This window comes from Meles meles, chromosome 17, assembly GCF_922984935.1.
Source record: "Meles meles chromosome 17, mMelMel3.1 paternal haplotype, whole genome shotgun sequence".
Classification (NCBI taxonomy): Eukaryota; Metazoa; Chordata; class Mammalia; order Carnivora; family Mustelidae; genus Meles; species Meles meles.
In genome coordinates this window covers 55,788,817-55,811,069 of record NC_060082.1, presented here as the reverse complement: position 1 = coordinate 55,811,069, position 22,253 = coordinate 55,788,817, and the positions used below count along the sequence as shown (strand labels likewise).

The 22,253-nt window shown below is 40.9% G+C and overlaps 1 protein-coding gene across 1 annotated transcript in view; it reads right to left on the bottom strand.

Annotated features, from left to right (window-relative positions):
- SPATA45 (spermatogenesis associated 45) overlaps positions 1 to 22,253 on the bottom strand; it is a 40,376-nt gene that overhangs the window by 8,506 nt on the left and 9,617 nt on the right. The window contains exon 2 of the mRNA XM_045983088.1: positions 259 to 346. The gene's annotated coding sequence lies outside the window, so the exon portion shown is untranslated. The remainder of the gene's footprint in view (positions 1 to 258; positions 347 to 22,253) is intronic.

Sequence of the window (22,253 nt, the reverse complement as noted above, 5' to 3'; positions counted from 1 at the left end):
TAACACATAAATCTTACATGTATTTGTACTTGCAGAAGATAGTCCCTGAACAAAAGGAAATGGTTTAAGGGAGAATGGAATTTGAACCTTTTACCCCCTCCCCCTGTCCAAAGCTCAAGGAAGACTAGAATTTACTGCAAGATGGTAAAGAATTGTCTCAGGCAGACAATGCCATAGGAATGCTGCAAAACTCAACAGCATACAACAATAAACATTTATTCTCATGCTCAGTAGTGAATTGAGCTGGGCTGGGCTCACCTAAGAACTTGGCTTCTGGCTCAAAGGTCTGACTGGGCTTGGCTCTGCGGTGAAGGTTGAGCTTCGGTCTGTTCCCAAAATTTTAGAACTGGGAAAAACAAATCGATTTTCCTCTAATCCAACATGTCAGATGGGATCTACATCTCCTATCCTTATTTTGTTCCTAGGAATTTTAATAGTATAAGAGATTTTTTTTTTTTTTAAGGTAAAGGATCGGAGAAGAAAACAATTTTTTCTTGAACTGCAATTTCATTTTGACACCTCTGGCAGGCATAGCATTTCCATTTTCCATTTCTGTTTTCTGTCTCCCTGGAAAACGCTCGATATTAGGCAGCATATCTTTCACAGTAAAATTGGAGTTCAAGCTCATATAATGTAGTAACCCAATAAAAAGCAATTGACAACTGACCTCCTTAAATGTATTATTGTATAAATCCAATAATGTTTGCTCACAAACATAAAAGAAAATATACAACCCACCAGAAAATGAACACTTGGTACTCAAATGATTTAAGTAAACTTTCTCTTTAGACAAGATGTCAGTTCAGACATGAAAAGAGAAAAGATGCCTTTTCAACTTTGGATCTAGCAAGTTTAAATTGAAAGAAGACAAAATATTTTACATAGTCAATTAACACTAAAGAACTGAATTGGCCTCAATAAGCCTAATTCTATTCCAATCACCAATTAATTATCCAGTGTAGTGGAAACAAAATATGGTTTTACTTAAACAGTTTAAATACCTCATTTTTTTGTCATCAGTTTCAACTTACTTTTATTAGAGATACTAGTTTGTCAGAATTTAAACTTTTTGAATTATATCCTTTCTAACACTTCTACTGCTTATCCTCTCTAGGGGATGAAATCAAATTGGGACATGACTAAAGGAAAAGAAAACAAAGTATGTTTTTATATGACACACAAAATAACCGTATGACCTTAGTTAAGTCACCTTCTCTGGGCACTCAGTTTCCTTAATGTTAAGTGGAAATAATACCCAACTTGCAGAGTGTCACAAGGATTAAATGACCTAATGTAGCCAATCCTTAATAAATGGTAACCTTTTTGTAAAGATTTGTTTATTTATCTGAGAGTACAAGCAGGGGCAGGAGCAGAGGGAGAGGGAGAGAGAGAATCTCAAGTAGACTCCCCACATAGTTCAGAGCCTAACGAGGGACTTGATCTAATGACCCTGAGATCATGACTTGAGCTGAAACCAAGAGTCAGAAGCTTAACCTGCAGAGCCACCCAGATGGTCCAAATGGTAACTTTAATACATCAGTTAGGCACTGTGAAATAAAGGATTTGGCAATTGGAGAAATAGTATTTCTTGTCCCTCCAGTTATTTTTTGTTTTGTTTCGTTTTGTTTGTCCCTCTTGTTATTGATCTGTTTACTTGCCATGTAGTCAGAATTGCTACGTAATTTGTGGGGCCTAGTGAAAAATGAAATTGTAGGGCTCCTTATTGAAAATTCATTGAAAATTTCAAGATGGCAATAGTAGAGCATTAAAGCAAGTGTGGGGCCCTTTTGAGCATAGGATCCCTGTGTTAGTGCGGAGGTCACATGTCTATGAAACTGACTCTGTATGATATAGTAACAGGATGATTTCTATGATTTATTCACCCAGTTTTAGTCTTTTAAATGGCGATAAGTAATGTGCATAACCTACGGTTTTTTAAAGGGCTTTGAATGGCACCTGGCTGGCTCAGTTGATGGAGCATGTGATCCTTGATCTCAGGGTTGTAAGTTCGAGCCCCACAAAGGGTGTAGAGATAACGTAAAAAAAACCAAAATCTTAAAAAAACCTACAAAAATTAAGAAAAGGGTTTGAAAATAATAAGCATACACAGAGAGAACGTCTTCATTATTCATGAATTCCATATTAGCAAATATGCCTACTCATAAAAATTTGTTATCTCAAAATCAATACTTGTGGCATTTTCATTGTCATTCCCAGAAATTGACAGAGGAGCAGAAATTTGAGTCTCCTTAATGTGCATATTCCCGCTAAGGTCAAACAAGGGAACACTCTGCCTTCTTGCTTCAGCTCTCATACTATAAACAAGTGTCCTTTTCCTCATGTATTCAGTGTCATTATATTTTAGGATGCTCCCCCACCCAAGTTGAGTGCCAAAGTGTTGTCTGGTGCTCTGAACAGCGAGAAGGCTATAATGAGCCTTATGTGTGTCAGATAAGCTTTGTTCAGGTGTGACTTATAGTGCTTTTGGTTGTGAGTTCAATGTTAACGAATCAACAGCATGAATTAAATACTGTGTCTTTAAACAGATACATACATAAAATAAGGTTACATATTGATTGGTTGGCAAATATGTTATGGCCAGAGGCTCACAAGAACCTAACCCTCTTTTTCCCCTAGGAACAGTGGCTGAGTATTTGATAATTCAGTGTTTGGGGCCACTTTATAGAACATAACTATGCAATAACAAGAATCAACAGTGCGAATACAGAAAATACACTATTATTCCTACAGGTATGTTATCATAAATTACCTTTACTGTACAGCAACCCGAAGCCTATTTGCAGTCCACTGGTTTGCATCAGCCTACTGGAACGTTACCCTGGTTATGGAACATTATGATCTAAGCCATTCCAATGTTGTTCTATTCATAGAACCCTAATTAAGAGAAACTTTAGAGTTAGAGAGACCATTTACTTATCAGCCATGTATCCTTGAATAAATTACTCAATCTCTCTTAATATCAGTGTCTTCATCTGAGATAAAGATATCAATTTCGTGAAGTTGTATGTTTGTGTGTGGGTGGTACAAGGCAGGAGGGGGCTGGAATTAAATGAGATATGCATGTAAATTAAATGAGAAATACATTTTTACATTGTGCCTGGTATCGATTTATTACATGTACTGGTATTTCTTGAACATGTACTCTGTGACTGGTATTGTTCTGGGTAGTGAGGACAAATGGGTACCTACCCCCACAGAGCTTAGAGTTTAAAGGTTTGAGGTAGGTACTTAGTAAATCATAGCTATTCTAACTGATTCTTTTTGAACCTCATATTTTACTTGGGAATTATTTTATTCATTTATCATTTTTTTCTCAGAATAGGAAGCCTCCCACAAAAACAAGTCTTCAGAAATACAAAAGTCATAATTTCTTTCTCTCTTTCCAGGACTTTGTGATAGAAGAAATAAGACTGGTATTGAAGAAAGCAGTTCACAGTGCCAAAGAAATGAATTCCCTAAGGAACTATAGGAAGTGTCAGCAAAAAAAGACCACCTAACTCTGCCGAGACTGGGGTAAAACAAACAAACAAACAAGAAAACTCTTGAGAGGAATACAGGTGGCTGCTGAGGATGAGAAGGTATTTCGCCACTGCTGGCTTTTTGTTTTTTAGCAAAGCTCCCAGATAATCCAAAAGGCTTCTAAGAGACCTAATTTGTTGGGCACAACGCTGGCATCTGAGGGCCAGGGGCTATATTCAAACCCTCTTCTTACAGTGCAAGCTGGAGGACGATTTCTCCATCTGTGGGCTTCAGTGTCCTTAGCTGTGAAATGGGCGGCTATCACTACAGAGCTCTTGTGAGGATTAAATGAGATAACACATGAAGGGACTTGGAAACCATAAAGTATATAAAGCAAATGTTGGGGAGCAAAAATTTTTCTCTACTCTCAAGCTTTTTCTGACTGGTCTAAGAATTAAATTAACATGAGACAGATAACAGGAAAGAATCAATCTAATTTGTATATACAGAGGTCCTACAGATATGGCTAAGGCAGGCAGCTTTTTTAAAACAGAGAAACAATAAATCAGTGAGGAATTGACAGGATAAAGAAAACTTATGTTTGGGAAATTCAACTAGTAAAGAATTCTAAACAGAATTTGGATGGGGGTTGTCAATTAATAAAAGTAACAAGGTTTGTTTATATAGGCTTCATCACCCTAAATTCTCTATCTGTGATGATAAGGATGTCTCTCTACCTGTTGATACAGGGAGGGTACCTTTCACATGGGAGGTTAGTTTCTTGCTCTCTGGACACAAAGGAGAGTCAGTGTATCTATCCTTTTTACACCGGCTGTTTCTTAAGTAACTTTAATTCAAAATAATCAAGATGCCAACATAGCATATTTTGGAGTAGCCTACCCTGAGCCCCAACACAGGCATTATGAGTTTTTCTAAAATGTACATTGGTTAGATAGATTATTAATTCAGAAAGTTATGTGTGTTGTATCCAAGAGTAATTCTCCATCATTATTTTACAATGCAATTATTTGTCACATAAGAAAGCCAATTTGAGTAATTCTTTTTTTTTTAAGATTTTTTAATTTATTTATTTGACAGAGAGAGATCACAAGTAGGCAGAGAGGCAGGCAGAGAGAGAGAGAGGGAAGCAGGCTCCCTGCTGAGCAGAGAGCCCGACGCGGGACTTGATCCCAGGACCCTGAGATCATGACCTGAGCCGAAGGCAGCGGCTTAACCCACTGAGCCACCCAGGTGCCCCAATTTGAGTAATTCTTTTTTTTTTTTTTTAATTTGTTTTTTTGACAGACAGAGATCACAGATAGGCAGAGAGGCAGCCAGAGAGAGAGGAAGGGAAGCAGGCTCCCTGCTGAGCAGAGAGCCTGATGCGGGGCTCGATCCCAAGACCTTGGGATCATGACCTGAGCCGAAGGCAGAGGCTTTAACCCACTGAGCCACCCAGGCGCCCCCAATTTGAGTAATTCTTAAGCCAACGATTTTTCTCTCACTCAAAGGTTACTCTCCCGGAGAGAGTTCAGGCTTCATGCTAAGGTATCCTATTCCCATCTTCCTGGATTTACCCTGGCTTGCTATCATGAGTTTAGGGCGGGCCACCACAGGATGCAATGCTTCAGCATGAGCATGATTTTGAACCCCAAACAATCAATGCACATAAGCATGAGGGCATACCAATGCTATAGGGTCTAACTGGCATGAGAAATGTGCTATAGGTTGTATCTGAGAGGCAAAAGCTTGTCCTAGAATGCTTGTAGCAATGCCATTATTTCCAAGGCAGTATCGATGTAAAGGTTTGTTAAAATTAGGTAAGCCTAGGGCTGGGGTGTTGACAATATTGGTTCCCAGGCTTTAAAGGATGGTAATGTCTCTGAAGGCCAGGAAATGGGCTCTGGGGTGGTCTCTGGGAGAAGAGCACACAGAGGTTTAATGAAGTCTACAGAATCAGGAGTCCATTGGCTGCAGTAGTCAGCTGCCCCCCAAAATGTACGTAATAACCACTTACTTGTCTGGGGGAGAGGGATGAACACAAGTGACTCAAGGTGTTTTGGAGCCAGCTTTCCAATGCTCTGAGATCTCTCCTGTCCTAAGTAATGAGCAGTTGTTTGTGCCCACTGCAGTTTAAAGGTGGAGGCTTGACGGCCTCATTCAGCCAGTGCCTTTAGGAGGATGAGGGAATCTTTAAGAGCTCCCTGCTTGGTTTGCTTATCCCCTGATTAGAATCAGAGGTGACAGGTAGAGATAAATCCTCTGAGCAGATAAATCCTCTGACATGAGTGTCAATTAAAAAATCCCATTCCTGGGGCGCCTGGGTAACTCAGTGGGTTAGGCGTCTCTCTGCCTTCGGCTCAGGTCATGATCCCAGGGTCCTGGGATTGAGCCCCCCCATTGGGCTCTCTGCTCAGCAGGGAGCCTGCTTCCCCCTCTCTCTCTGCCTGCCTCTCTGCCTACTTGTGATCTCTCTCTGTCAAATAAATAAATAAAATCTTAAAAAAAAAAAATCCCATACCTGATCCTCTATTTTAAAGTTAATGGTGGGCTTTGAGGTGTGACTGAGGCCTGGCTGCCACTGTCATTTAAGGGCGAATTGTCCCTCAGGAGAAAAACAAATTCTCTCAGGGTGATGGGGCTTAGGGACATTGCTTCTTAAACTTTACTTTTCATAAGTACAGGACAATTTCTCTTCCAGTGACCTGGATTCTTGCAACATCTATGATTGCCTGGAGGCGCTCTTAATGGGCCTTGAATTACTCTTAGTCACGCTTTCACCTTTCCGAAGACTCAAGTTGCAAAGCAAGAATTGTTGCCATGAGTTCTTGCTATGAGTTCTTTTTTTTTTTTTTAAGATTTTATTTATTTATTTGACAGAGAGAGATCACAAGTAGGCAGAGAGGCAGGTGGAGAGAGGGGGAAGCAGGCTCCCTGCTGAGCAGAGAGCCTGATGCGAGGTTCAATGCCAGGACCCTGAGATCATGACCTGAGAGGAAGGCAGAGGCTTAACCCACTGAGCCACCCAGGCGCCCCTATGAGTTCTTTTTTAAACCTGCTTTCTTGCTCTTTTCGAAGAATTATGTAGCTGCCTCCATTATTATGCCTAGTGGCTGCCCTCACCAACTGACCATGTGAATTTGTTATTTGATATCAGGGAGAAAATTTCCTACTAAAGCAGAAATTAAAAGATTCCTATGGGGGCACCTGAGTGGCTCAGTGGGTTAAGCCTGTGCCTTCAGCTCAGGTCATGATCCCAGGGTCCTGGGATCGAGCCCCACATCAGACTCTCTGCTTAGCAGGGAGCCTGCTTCCCCTTCTCTCTGCCTGCTTGTTAACTCTCTCTCTGTCAAATTAAAAAAAAAAAAAAAAAAAAAAAAGATTCCTATGTTCCAGAGCTTCTGGATTTAACAAAGTCTGCCTTTGAAAGGTTTATATAAAACATTCAACAAAGGCTTTTTTGTGCTCTTCTTTCTAAGTACATGGTTCAACCTCAGACCAATTTACTTGGAGGGGAACACCTCTACCAGAGCTCCCATGCGAGCCTCCAGCTGAGCTGTTTCCTGGTCATGTGCAGGAGGGCCTGGGAAAGGCACAGGCCATCTGCTTCCTCTGTGAGGGGTTTTTCTCCAGGCACCATCTAGCTTGTCTCCTAACCATCATGTAATCCTTAGGAAGAACACCCCTTCATAGTCGGTCTAGGTCTCTGTGAGTGGGGTTGTAAATAACCATTGATCTTTCTAACTCATCTCTAAATTTGGTAGGATGTGGAGAACAAAGGCAAAAGAAAAAATTAAATTTCCTTATGACTTACAGCCCATTGACAAGTCCTTGAGACAGGCCGAGTGACATTCCTCTAGGGACTCAACTGCCTCCTTGTTAATACTTTGATAAAGGCAAAAGGCAGCCTTAGCTTAACATTAGCACAAACTGCAGGATCCTATTGGTCTTCTTTAACATATGGAAATCCCTCTGGAAACTTCCTTTATCTCTCCCCTCAGGCCCAAGATACATGTTAGAAATCATCCTCCAAGCACATGGCCTACTGATACACATCTGAAGGGTCTCACGACTAAGGTTTTACTAGACAGTAGTAAATGACCTTTTCCTAACAACAACGAGCCCCTCAAGGTGCTGGAAACCTTGCCCCCAAATTCCTTAGAGACTTCACCATCCCTACACCCCCTCCCAACTTGAGAGTACATGATCAGCCACTCCTCGTGACCCCCGTGCCTCATGACCTCTCTGCCTGCTGGTCCTCTTCCCGAGCTCCCATAAAACCACCCCTTTTGCACCAAAGACACCTCAACATTTCTTTCTTGACTGTTCACTACCGAACCCCAACATTTTCACATCACTCCAAGGACAGAAGTAAAAGGATTTTATAATTTAAAAGATCTGCTGCTGTCCTGGGGACATGAATTCTTTGCCCTGGCGGTCCAGGAGACATGCACAAAGGACATGGCACAGGGATGCCTGAAACTGACAGAGCTTGATTACAGAGCCCTGGGAAGTAGGAGGAGTTGAATTGTAAGGGATAGCAAAGCAAGCCCTGTTGCTCTTCCTGGGCACTTTTGCTAAATTCATTTCCTGACATTCAGTATTTACATAAGGAAACGGTATTTCCTGGGCCTAGAGATCAGGCAGAAGTACTCTCTGCAAATCTCATAAAGAAAGGAAATTATAACAGGCAGCTGGTTGTTCAAGAGGTTTTTTTTTGTGGGGGGAGGTGATAGCAAAGGCCTTTGTTGTTGCACAGGCAATAAAGATGCTGTTGTGAAAACATGAAACACCTCTGGTCACAGATCACTAATCTGTGACACCAGGCAGGGGCTACTGAAATGGGACTTTTCCGGCACTAACAAGCCACAGAGTTTGAGAAAACAAAGGCCCCTTATGTTCTGGCCCCCTTACAACAAATCCTCTGATTGCTGACATGGCCAGCCAAAGAGCATGTCTTGGAACCCCAACTGGCCACCAGGTAGACCACAGGAAGTGCACCCTCCAGATGGTGAAGACCAGAGAGCTTATTTTTACTAGTCATAAAAATAAGCAACAAAGGCCTTTACTTGTATTGTCCATCTTTGTAAATGAACTCTCTAGATCTTGTGAGAGCAGCGTATTTCACACTCTCTTGTGAGATGCCTCTTGTGTCCTTGGCTTAGATTTGACTCACTGTTGAGATGAATAGATCCTACTCATCAATCACCAGACAATGGATCTTCTTTTTTGTTTGTTCGTTTGTTTGTTTGTTTTTAAGATTTTATTTATTTATTTGACAGAGAGAGAGATCACAAGTAGGCAGAGCAGCAGGCAGAGAGAGAGGGGGAAGCAGGCTCCCTGCTGAGCAGAGAGCTGGATGCAGGGCTCGATCCCAGGACCCTGACATCATGACCTGAGCCGAAGGCAGAGGCTTAACCCACTGAGCCATCCAGGCGCCCCAACAATGGATTTTCTGAATCAGAGAAACTTTGATGTTTGAAAAATTTAACAGGGCTCTCATCCTAAAGAATTGTCTTAATGGCATCTATGCAAAGACCAAATTCAGAAGTGGATACAAAAAAATATAACAGCCTTTTTCCAAGGGAAATCTTGGAATCCTTTTTCCAAGATGAGAACAAAAACAAAACCAGAAATTAGACTTGGAAGAAAAATTTAAAAGATTAAAACTCCACATCCGACATAAATTTCTCCTTGTGGGGTGTCAGCTTCTGCCTTGTCGTCAGCTTGCTTTCTGCTCCCTCGTCGTAAAGAAGGAGGAATTTATGTCGGATGTGGAGTTTTAATTTTTGTTCCAAGTCTAATTTCTGTTTTTGTTTTCATCTTGGAAAAAGGATTCCAAGATTCTACCCCCCCATAGTATATAAGCAGCCAGCCCTCACCACACCGTGCAGCAGCTCTTTCTGCCCACGAGTCCTGTCCCCCTGCTTGAATAAAACCACCTTTTTACACCAAAGACATCACAAGAATTCTTTCTTGGTCACTGACTCCTGACTCCACCCCACCAAACCTCACCTGTATTCTAAAACCCTATCATTAAGAACCAAACAATTAAATGCACCATCTTCTGGCACACATGTTTATTTTATGTCTAAGATCTGTGGTCCTGGAAACTGTAAGAAAAGAGTTGGTCACTATTGCTTTAGCAGCAGATTTTGCAGTACCTTTAAGAATCAAGTAAAAGTTCCTGATTATAGCCTTAATTTACATTTATCCCTCACCAGGGAAGTAGGGACCTGCCAAAAGGACTAAAACCCTTCTAGTGGCTCCTTTCTAACTCCATGATGTAAATTTGGGGAACTGACCAATGAGATGTCTTCTTTAGCTTGTAAACATTTAGAGGCATAGTTAGATTTTCTCCTTCCCTGAAATAAAAGGTTGCTTTCAGTTCCAGAGGTCACCCCTTTAGCTATGGCCTGGGAAATACAAATGAGAGCATTATCCTTCTGGCCAATGCCAGAGTCAAGGAAAGGAAAAAGAGAAAGGGTTTCATGTTTAGTTCAAGTATGAAGTCTTGATCCGTCGTCTTGGGCAGAAGCAGTTTACCTCGATGCCAGCTACTTGTCTTCCTTGCCAATCTGATCTGGAGAACTCCAGCATCTATGGAGGGATCAGGGGGACCTCCTTCAGCTGTGACCTGTGTACCCAAGGCTCAATGCCTTCTACTTTTGGAGCGGTATTGGTCATCAGGGGCACTTGGTAAAGTCTCTTTCAACGGGGCTCAAGGGCTGTCTTTCTTTGATAATATTTTCAGAATACCTCCTCATCAGGCTCTAAACTGTGACCAACAGAATCCTTTGAATTGGGAAACCAGGGAGCCTTCCTTAACCTGTGGATGATAGACATTAGAGACTTACAGCAGCTCGTCATGCTTTCATGAGACAACCAGGTCAGCAGAAAGTAGTACAGTGGTAGAATTTTAAGAAGCTTACAAGGTTTTCGTTAAGGCTGGTGTGATTTGCCCAGGGAAGTGGGTGCCCTGATCATGAGATTATAGGTGTACCCCAAGTGGGAAGTACATTTTTAAAACAGTTTTTGTTTTTTAAACCCATCGTAAAGGCATCAGACTTGCCATGGGGAGAGGCTTCAACCCACCTGGAAAAACATACAAAGAGTAACAAGAACATATTGATCACCTATGTGAAGTGGCAGATGAATGAAGTCCAGCTTTTAACCAGCCATAGGGGCTCAGAGGGTCCAAAGGGAAGATGTCTGGGGCCTCTGGGGACAAAAACAATTTTTTTAGGATTATGGACCTGACAAGTCGGACATTGCTCATGGACTGTTCTTGCAATTTTATACAAGTCTCCCTACCAACGTCTATAGTTTGAGTCATCTCAAATGCCTCATGGTGGGTAAAGGAATGCAAAACCCCCAAAAATGGGATTTGCCAGGGACCTGGGAAAAACCCAGCAGCTGTCTTGGTTTTCCCATAGCCCTGACTATTTAATTTACAGCCATTGTTCAATTTCGCAGATTGAGGAACAGACTGTTGCTACGTTACAAGGACATCAGGATGGGAAGAGTCTGGCTGTGAGGGGCCATTGTTTGCAGAAGCAGAATGGACTTGTCACATGTGCCCAAATCTTACAAATACAACATAAAGAAAACTTAGTTTTCTATTGAAAACTATTTCTTAGTTTGAAATTGAATTTGAAATTGAAAACTATTTCTTAGTTTTCAAATTACTTCTTATTTGGCAGTGCTTTCTATATAATTTGACACATCAAATGAGCCTACTTAGTTCACCAAATCTTTTGGAATGGTCCAGGTCAAAAAGACTTAAGCAGACCAAAAGTCTACAAACAAAACCAAACCAAAAAAACCCTTCATCCTTTTAACATAGAGAAAACCAAATTTTAATTTTGTACCAACTTACTTTAGATATTAAAATGTACTCATTTTAATCTTAGTCCTGACCACCCATAAAATTCCTTTCCAACGATTCCTTTTTCATAAACCTCTGGCAACTTTCTTTTTTACATTCAGATTTTGTCCTGAGTTTTCCATCTTAAAACAACCTGCCTCACTTTGGACAGAATTACTTTCTTCTCCCTCAGCTAAAATGTATTCCCATCCCTCTTATTTATTATTTTTTTTAAATTATTTTAATTAACATATAATGTATTATTTGCCCCAGGGGTACAGGTCTGTGAATCATCAGGCTTACACATTTCATAGCACTCACCACAGCACAGACCCTCCCCAATGTCCCTCACCCAGCCACCCTATCCCTCTTATTTATTTTAACCAAAAATACACATCTTACTTCTTTTGCGTGGAATATGTTTTCCTTGTTAGAATTTTTTAGCTCTTAGCAACCTTAATTTCTAGTGAAAGCTAATAAGTAAGCCATGATGAACTCTGTGACACCAGTACTTTTTTTAAGTCGGTTAACGGACATTTTGGTCCACGCTTATTTTGGGGTCCTCAACCTGACGGTTACTGATCGAAGTTCCTCAGGATACAAAACAGGCTTAGTAAGATTTGCTGTTTTTGAGACATATCTACAACTTCCAGGGTTATAGTTCTTAGACATAAGATATGCTGAAAGGTGGCACACTCGACCCTAGGATCCAAGGATCCTGTTAGCTAAGACTTTGGGTTTCTTAGAGCCGAAGTAATACTTCAAAGGAATATGCCACTGGATTTGGGGACTGACTGTGTTTGACAGTTTGCCTCACGGCACTGAAATTTTCTTGAGGTTGGCAGGTGACCTAGTGTCAGTTTAACCCATTCTGTGACCCACTTATCCTATCACTGGAGTCTTCTTGAGGTGCCTAGAGCTCTAGCAGCCTTTAAGTGGTTGACCCATGCCCACAGTTTTTGTGGCTCTTTGGTCTCTGAGATCCCCTCTAGCAGTAGCCTTTATCTCCACCAAGACAAACAAACATGTGCACCTTAAAGTATTGGCAGTTATCCAGAGATAGATGTTGCTTCATCTTGACCACAAGAAGGGCCCATGCACATACCATCAATTCCCATGGAACCTTGCTAAGATTTTTCCCCGGGGGAATCTATGGCCTGAAAGGTTAGGGCCTTGGCCCTGGGGAGACCTTTCTCCAGCTGAGTCAGGCTATAAGCAAAACTGCTAGCTCTCCTGAGCTCTAGGCTGACCTGTCAGCTCTGTTGGCAGAGTAGCCAACTCAACTGGGCTCCAGCTGGCTCCAGGCATAATGCAAATACGCCAGCTCAGTTGGCTCCAGGCATAATCATGTCAGCTCAAGCTCACCTGCCCAGTAAAGGAAAGCCAATTAGACAGGGATCTTAAACACACAAAGAGCAGAGCTCAGAATCAACAGGGACTTATCCTTAGCCCTTGGAAATGTGAGAGAGTCAACTCAAAGTCTTCTCGGAGACCACACCTGTTTTTCTTGTTGTCCCCAGACGCTGCCACAAGTTCACTTTGGATCCCATCACTGCCCCCAAATCTGTTAATTAACAAAAATTCAACCGAGGAAATTTTTGAAGGTATAACTGGCTTCATTTAATCGATTCATGAATCAGGCAGAGTCCCATTTAGCAAGTAGAGGGGAGCTCCAAAGGGCTACAGAAAAGGTAAAAGGCTTTTAAAGGGAGAGAGGGAGTTGAAAAAAGGAAACTATTAGCAAAGAATCCATTGTTTTGGGCAAGGTCACCCTCCTAAGTAAACTTCCTAGTGCTGACCGGGAAATTCCGTGTTGACTGGTTAAAGATTCTGGAACGCTGAAACTGCTGTCAGGTTAGGTATTAAGCCTTGGTTTACTGACTTGGGGACTTAATCTATGTAACACCATTTTGGACCTGTGGTTTTCTTTTTAACAACCCAGAAAAATAAAGCAAGCGGGAGCTAACATAACTGGATGGGCAGATCAACCCCTGGTTATCATTTATGCTCCAACCCAATTCCTTGGGGGAAAAAATGAAGAGCAATTATCCTTATATTGGCAGTTATCCTTATTTTACCAATATAAGGATATTACCTTATATTACCTATATATATTATATATATATATATATAATATAAGGATATAATCCTTATATTACCAATATATATTATATTGGCAAATATCCTTATATTACCGATCTTTACTAAATAAAAAAGTGCAGCTCTAGAGGCAATGCAAAGTCCATCTATTCCTTCTTACCAGTTCTAAAATTTCCCCTATTTTTCTCAGAAGGCTTGCAAAATTCTTGGCCTTCAAAAACCAAAGTCTTTCTTGGGGAACTGACATTTTTTCTCTGTCCTTTCAAGATATGAATCTTACCTTATATTTGCAATATAAACACCCAGGAGGCATCTGAAACAACGCCAACCCTAAGACTAAATGGGGGACAGGGTTAGGGACCTTTTAAAGAACACGAAGTGCTCCACAGCTTCTATAAGATTACTTGTCAAGGACAAATATAAATCACGTGTCGTCTCTACAAATATTACCAGTAAAAAGCTTTAGCTATCCAAGCAGATAAACTTAACTTACAAACTAGTGAGTTTTGTATCGTTATACTTGTTTCATGCTAAAATTTTAAAATGGAAAGCTATAAAAACCTCAGTTTTATACATTATAAATATATTTTTCTACCTCCAGATAGTATTACCAAAATTAATTTGTAAGAGAGCTCTATTTGATTGGCCTAAAATTAAGCACTTACACATTCAAGCATTTCTAAATCTCAAAAAAAAAATATTATAATTATATTATAATAATATAATAATTTTATAATAATATAAAAGCTAACCAGTTTTTCAAGTTCATGTGATCTAGGAAAATTCTCAGTAAATAAAAGCTAAGTTTAAATTTGTTGGTTTAATTAATATAAGAAATACATACAGCCAACAGATACATGAAAACATGTTCAGCATCAATCATTAGTGAAATGCAAATCAAAACTACAATGAGATACTACCTCACCTCGTCAGAATGGCTCAAATCAAAAATATGAGAAACAAAAAGCGCTGGTGAGATGTGAAAGAAAAGACCCTTCATGTACTGTTGGTGGGAATGTAAACTGATGTAGCCACTGTGGAAAAAGTATGGAAGTTGGTCAAAAAATTAAAAATAGGGGCACCTGAGTGGCTCAGTGGGTTAAGCCTCTGCCTTTGGCTCAGGTCATGATCTCAGGGTCCTGGGATCGAACCCTGCATTGGGTTCTCTGCTCAGCAGGGAGCCTGCTTCCTCCTCTCTCTCTTCTCTGCCTGCCTCTCTGCCTACTTATGATCTCTGTCTGTCAAATAAATAAATAAAATCTTTAAAAAAAAATTAAAGATAGAACCAACATATGATCCAGGAATCACACTACTGGGTATTTACCCAAAGAAAATGAAAACACTAATTTGAAAATATATGTGCACTCCTATGTTTACTGCAATATTATTTACGATAGCAAAGATATGGAAGCAACCCAAGTGTCCATCCATAGATGAATGGATAAAGGAGATGTGATATATATGTTACATATATACAATGGAATATTAAATAACATACAATATATGTAGCGGAATATTACTCAGCCATAAAAGGAATTTTTCTTGCCATTTGCAATGACATGGATGGACCTAGAGTGTATGACAGCGGAATAAGTCAGTCAGACAAAGACAAATACCATATGAGTTCACTCATATGTGGAAGTTAAGAAACAAAACAAATGAACAAACAGAAAAAAAGAGACAAAAACAAGACTCTTAAACACAGGAAACTGATGGTTACCAGAGGGGAGGTAAGTGGGGGGATGGGTGAAATCGGTGGAGGGGATTAAGCGTACACTTACCGTGACGAGCACTGAGTAATATGTAGAATTGTCAACTCACTACATTGTACGCCTGAAACTAACATAACATTTTATGTTAATTACATTTCAGTTAAAAAAGAGGAAAAAGTATGATGCAGATGCTAAAAAAATATAGAGATGTGTCTTTTGAGTTATTGGCATTAAGTATGATACTTTTCTACATCGGTTTACTAAAAGTCAAACAAGATCATGTTATCTTTGTTAACAAATTTGTCAGCAAAAAGTAAGTACCTTAAGATGATGGCTAACTGCTTTAATGTCTCATGAAATTTTCATAAGCAATCTAAATATTATTATTAATAAATAAATTTAAAAGATGAATAGTTCCAGCAAGCAAATTCAAAGGACCCCAAATGATCAGTTGCTACTCTTGCTGCCTTTATGTAAATAATCCGGCCAAGTTTACTCAAAGGAGACTTATTTTGCAAACAGGTTAGTCCTAATTTGGCTATCTTTTATAGAAATGACAGTATTTATAAAGAGAAAAACTATGTTTCAATAACAAAGCTTTGTGGATATTAGAAGCTAATACTATTCATTATAAACTGGACTGGATCCTAAAGTCTTCTAGCTACAAATCTCCAAACTCACATTTCCAATTTTTCTCCTACTATCTTGTCTTAGAATCATTAAGAACTAAAACTGTGCTTTTCCCAAAGCCATGCAAACTGAAGTTGGACAACTTGACATATAAACTTCAAGGGAATCACCACAACAGTTCATGTATGGACAGTCCTTGTTGCCCACTGGTGTGAGGGCCACTCAGAGAAATGACCAGAGACATTCAAACTGCAAACAAGGAAAGTCTATCAGATTACCCACGTCTGCCCTCACTCTGCCTAGAAATGCTTCGAGGTGGACATCTAGAAATCCTCTCAACTGGCTACCCTCAGAACTCAGAGACTGGTTTAAAATTTACTCCAACCATTAACAGTTGCTTTACTTTGCTCCCACAGAAATGCCTCTTACTTAATACCTGATTGTTTGTACCATACAGGCCTAGCTTTGGGAGGCCATCTGCAAAATGACCTCCTGAAATAAATTGAACTCAACTGACCTATTGTCAGGACTAAGAGGCTAGTTAGTTCGATGAGATGAAACAATCTACCAGTTCAACTTCTGGACAATGAAACTTCTTGGGGGAATTTCAAAGGAGGACTGTAGGGGAGTGAAACCTGCCAACCCAAACTGTGTCTCTTTAGCTCAACAGGGAGGAATTTGTAATCATGGGTGAAAAATGTCACTTCTATGTCTAACAAATCTGTTAAAAGAAAGGATTAGTAATTTTCTTCAGATAAGTTCACCCACTATATGGGACCAACCTACTCCCAGGAGTAGGAGATGGGTCTAATGGGGATATGGGTAATGCGCTTCAATTTGTTCTTTTCTATTTTTTTAAAGATTTTATTTATTTATTTGACAGAGAGAAATATCACAAGTAGGCAGAGAGGCAGACAGAGAGAGAGAGAGGGAAGCAGGCTCCCTGCTGAGCAGAGAGCCCGATGCGGGGCTCGATCCCAGGACCTTGAAATCATGACCTGAGCCAAAGGCAAAGGCTTAACCCACTGAGCCACCCAGGCGCCCCTGTTCTTTCTATTGTTTATCCTTATTCTAATTTATGTTGTTTCTTCCCTTTATGGATTTCTTGCCACTCAGCTACTAACTCTCCACAACCACCAGCTCAGCATTTAATATGTGCAACTTCTAAGAAAGCCTTCGAGGAAGAAGCTGTTGGGGTTCAGGGCAGGCCACCCCAGGATGTGCTGCTTTGGCATGCGGATTAATTTCAGTTAAAAACAATCAAGACCTAAAAGGCACAGGAAGAACCTTTGACCTTCCCCCTGTCAACCTTACAAATAAAATAGCCAGCTACTTTATTTGGAAATAGCAGCGGAACTGTAATTCAGGGCAAGCAAGCTATGGTGAACCCTAGGCAAGTCCAAAGAGACAAAGGGAAGGTTAGCTTTTATTAGGTTTTAGAAGGAAATTGGGGAGGGTTGTTTTGAACAAAAGTTCACTGGAGAAGAAATAGAGTTTGGGGTTGTGGAGGTCTCTCACTGGCTGCAAGCAGTGATTAGCATGTTGTTGCTGGGGCACAGAGGGATCTTTCTTCTTTGTCTTAAAACCAACAGATAAATACCTAGGTGGAAGATGCCCTCCCTGGTCAAGGTGATTCTTTTCTTCTTTTTTCCCTACTGGTTATGCAGGCTGCAAGGATGTGAGAGCTCCCCGCCCCCCCGCCACCCCCATGAGAGTTTCAAGACTCCATTTGAAATGAGGTTTCCTTTTTTCTTTTTTAAACATATTTGACAGAGAGAGATCACAAGTAGGCAGAGAGGCAGACAGAGATAGAGAGAGGGGGAAGCAGGCTCCCCGCTGAGCAGAGAGCCCGATGCGGGGCTTGATCCCAGGACCCTGAGATCATGACCTGAGCCAAAGGCAGAGGCTTAATCCACCGAGTCACCCAGGCGACCCATAAAAGATTTTATTTATTTATTTGAGAGAGAGAGAATGAGAAGGGGGAGGGTCAGAGGGAGAAGCCGACTCCCCGCTGAGCACGGAGCCTGATGAGGGATTCAATCCCAGGACTCCAGGATTACGACCCAAGCCAAAGGCAGTTGCTCAACCAACTGAGCCACCCAGGCACCCTGAAGTTTCCTTTTTACTCATTTTCACACCCCTAACTTTCTAAAAGAATTTAGGTAGAGGACCTGCTCCAGGAAGGGAACAATCACCATTGACAACTACATTATAACATGGACTAGGTATGGTAGAGAGAGAGGAACCTAGCTAAGTTTGTTTGTTAAAATTTCTGTGTACCATTATTTCTGTATGGCCCAGAAAATATCTGTTCACCAAACACTTGCTCTGTTTCATCTTCCTGTGAATTACTTTCTTTCTTTTGAATTACTAGACCCCTACCCACTTCTCCTTAATTCAGGATATATGCCTCATTTTGTCTGACTGTCTTTGAAATCTCTTATGTTTATGTGGATTCCCCATGTGTACATTAATTAACTGTTTTCTCCTCTAATTCTGTCTTATGTTGTCTTAATATTTTAATATTCTTTTTTTAAAGATTTTATTTATTTATTTGACAGACAGAGATCACAAGTAGGCAGGGAGACAGTCAGAGAGAGAGGAAGAAGCAGGCTCTCCGCGGAGCAGAGAGCCCGATGCGGGGCTTGATCCCAGAACGTTGGGATCATGACCTGAGCCGAAAACAGAGGCTTAACCCACTGAGCCACCCAGACACCCCAATATTTTAATATTCTGAACTAAGAAGATAAGGGGAGATTTTCCCCTCCCTGATAGCTACTCACTTCAAACCTTACCAAGGTCTTACTTCATTCCTACGCTAAGGTTATAAGATAGAATACCAGGCATGCACAATCATGGCCAAATACGTGAAATTGAATTTAAAGCATGTTTAGGAAGGAAAGGGAAGAAGGCGAAAGAACAGGGGACCCGCATTTCATCTGGTCTCTTGAATTCAGCGTTATCTATCAAATCAGTCTAAACACCTGTGAACTCAACCGGATCTAAGAAAAGAATTGCTGCAATTCTACAAATAGAAAAGTGACCACTTTTTGCAAGGTGGGAGTGCAAAGATGTGAATCGGAGGGGATATATCGGAAATTAAATGGCGGGAGGTGGGAGCCTCTGTAAGCCGGCTACTGGAAAGTGGTATAGCCCCAGAGTACAAAACTGGAACTCTTAGAGGTCTGCTCCTGTGAGAGACGTCCCTGCCTGAAAGGTGCTCAGGTGGCGAAGTGGGGCGGAATCCTAGGTGGGACCATGTGGTCTTAGGGTCCCCAGGGCCACAGAAAGAACAGGGGTGCCTGAGTACCACTGAGTTCCCAAGCATTAGAGTGAGGAAACCGGCTACAATTAGTGGCCATAAACCAGGAACACGGACGTGATCGGGAGACCACTCTGCAAGCAGGGGCCAGCAAGCAACAACCCCTGGGAGACCCTGCTCCTTCCAGAGAAGCAGCGCACGTGGGTGCAGGATCAGGCAACAGCTTCCCAAGTAGAGGCCTTGTGACCCCCTGGGCCCCAGTAAGACCCTGCTCCCCTGCCTGGGAGGATCACTGCGGATGTGCACCACCGGCCTGCGGGGTGGTCCACACAAAAGCGACTGACTTCCTTTCCCTGACGGGGCCCTGAAGAGAGGGGGCAGCAATCATTCAGCTCTGGGATTGAAGATGGGGTGCCACCACTTCCCCCCTTCTTTTTTAATCCTCTACAGCTGTGGGGGATGGGGTGTGGAAACCTTCAGGGAACAAAAGCCACATAGAGAAATCCAAAACAGCCGGGCAAGGGGCAATGCAACTCCACCCAGGAAAAGACACCTGAGAGTCAGAGCAGCCGGCTGGTCCCCCAGAAGACCAGCAGGAACATCAGGCGAAGATCTGTTTACTGATCACTCAGGACTGAAAAACTCCTGTGCTAGGGGAAAGTAGTATGTAGAATTCAAGGGCTTTTTCTCATGAGTCTTTAGTCTTTCAGTTCAAAATGTTTTTTCTTTTTCCTTTTTTCCCTTAACTAGTTCCTTATTTTATCAATTCTGTTTTTAAGTCTTTTTAACTTTCATTTTTACATTTACATTTTATAAATATACTCTTCATTTTTGGCTCCCTTTCACTGTATTCAATTATATGTAAATTAGACACAGATATATATAGATATATACACACATACATATATATGTATATATATTTTTATATATAATGTGTATATATCTATATATATATATAAAAGTTTGTCTTTCTTTATAATTTTGGGATTTAGTGTCATCTAACAAATAGACCAAAATACACCCAGGACAAAGTGGATCACCCTGGGGTTTTTTTTTTTTTTTTTTTTTAAGATTTTATCTATTTATTTGAGAGAGAGAATGAGAAGAGAGAGCACAAGAGGGGAGAGGTCAGAGGGAGAAGCACACCCCCTGCCGAGCAGGGAGCCCCATGTGGGACTAGATCCTGGGACTCTAGGACTCTGGGACTCTAGCTGCTTAACCAAGTGAGCCACCCAGGTGCCCCGGATCACCCTGTTTTGTCCACCTGTGAGATTATATTATCTCTTTTTTACCTTTTTTTTTCCCTTTCTTTTTTGGTTTCTGAGCTCTCCAGATTTGTCTAGCGTGTATTTCGCTAGGGTTGTGGTTGATATTTTTGACTTTGTACTCTTTGTCATCTATTCTTGTCTGGACAAAATGATTAGGAGAAGTTCACAGCAAAAGAAAGAACCAGAGGTAATACTCTCTTCCAAAGATCTAATTGATATGGATATAAGTAAAATGTCAGAAATTGAATTCAGAATAACGATTATAAGGTTACTAGCTGGGCTTGAAAAAAGCATGGAATACACTAGAGAATCTCTTCGTGCAGAAGTAAAATCTAATCGGGCTGAAATTAAAAATGCTTTACTGAGATGCAGTCTAAAATGGATGGTCTAACAGCTAGGGTAAATGAGGCAGAAGAGAGAGTCACTGACACAGGAGACAAGTCGATAAAAAGCAAGGAAGCTGAGGAAAAGAGAGAAAAACAACTAATGTACCATGAGGGGAGGCTTCAGGAAATCAGCAATACCATAAAATGAAACAATATTAGGGGGCACCTGGGGGCTCAGGCACTGGGCGTCTACCTTTGGCTCGAGTCATGATGCCAGGGTCCTGGGATCCAGCCCTGCATCAGGCTCCCCACTCGGACGGAAGCCTGCTTCTCCCTCTCCAACTCCCCCTGCTTCTGTTCCCTCTCTTGCTGTGTTTCTCTCTGTCAAATAAATAAAATCTTTAAAAAACAAAACGAAACAAAAACAAAATTAAAATAAAACAAAAACAGTATTAGAATTGGGTCCCAGAGGAAGAAGAGAGAGAGAGAGAGGGGGACACGAGGTATATTTGAGTAAATCATAGCTGAGAACTAGCCTAATCTACAGAAGGAAACAGGCATTCAAGTCCAGGAGGTACAGAGAGCCCCCCCCCAAAATCAATAAAAATAGATCAACACCTCAACAAATAACAATGAAGCTTGCCAATTTCGGAGACAAAGAGAAAATCCTGAGGGTAGCCTGAAACAAGCTCAAGGGTAGGAACATTAGACTGGCAGCAGACCTATCCATAGAGACCTGGCACGCCAGAAAGGGCTGCTGTGATATATTCAGCATACTAAATGAGAAAAACATGCAGCTAAGAATACTTTATCCAGCAAGGCAGTCATTCAGAATGGGAGAGATAAAGAGCTTCTAGGACAAACAGACACTAAAAGAATTTGTGATCACTAAACCAGCCCTGCAAGAAATATTAAAGGGGATCCTGTAAGCAAAGAGAGAACCTAAAAGGAACATAGACCACAAAGGAATAGAGACAATATACAGAAACAGTGACCTTACAGATAATGCAATGGCACTAAATTTATATCTTTCAATAGTTACTCAGAATGTAAAGGGGTTAAATGCTCCAATCAAAAGACACAGGGTATCAGACGGGATAAAAAAGCAAGACCCATCAATATGCTGTCTATAAGAGACTCATTTTAGACCCAAAGTCACCTCCAGGTTGAAAAGTGAGGGGGTTGGAGGACAATTAATCATGTTAATGGACATCCAAGAAAAGCTGGGGATAGCAATCCTTATATCAAACAAATTAGATTTTAAATCAAAGACTCTAGTAAGGATTGAAGAGAGACACTATATCATACTTACAGGGTCTATCCAACAAGAAGATCTAACAATTATAAATATTTATGCTCCTAACTTGGGAGCAGCCAATTATATAAACCAATTAATAATAAAATTGAAGAAACACATTGATAATACAATAATATTGGAGACTTTAACACCCATTCACAGCAATGGACAGATAATCTAAGCAGGAGATCAACAAGGAAACAAGGGCTTTGAATGACACACTGGACCAGATGGACTTCACAGATATATACAGACCATTCCATCCTAAAGCAACAGAATACACATTCTTCTCAAGTGTACATGGAACATTC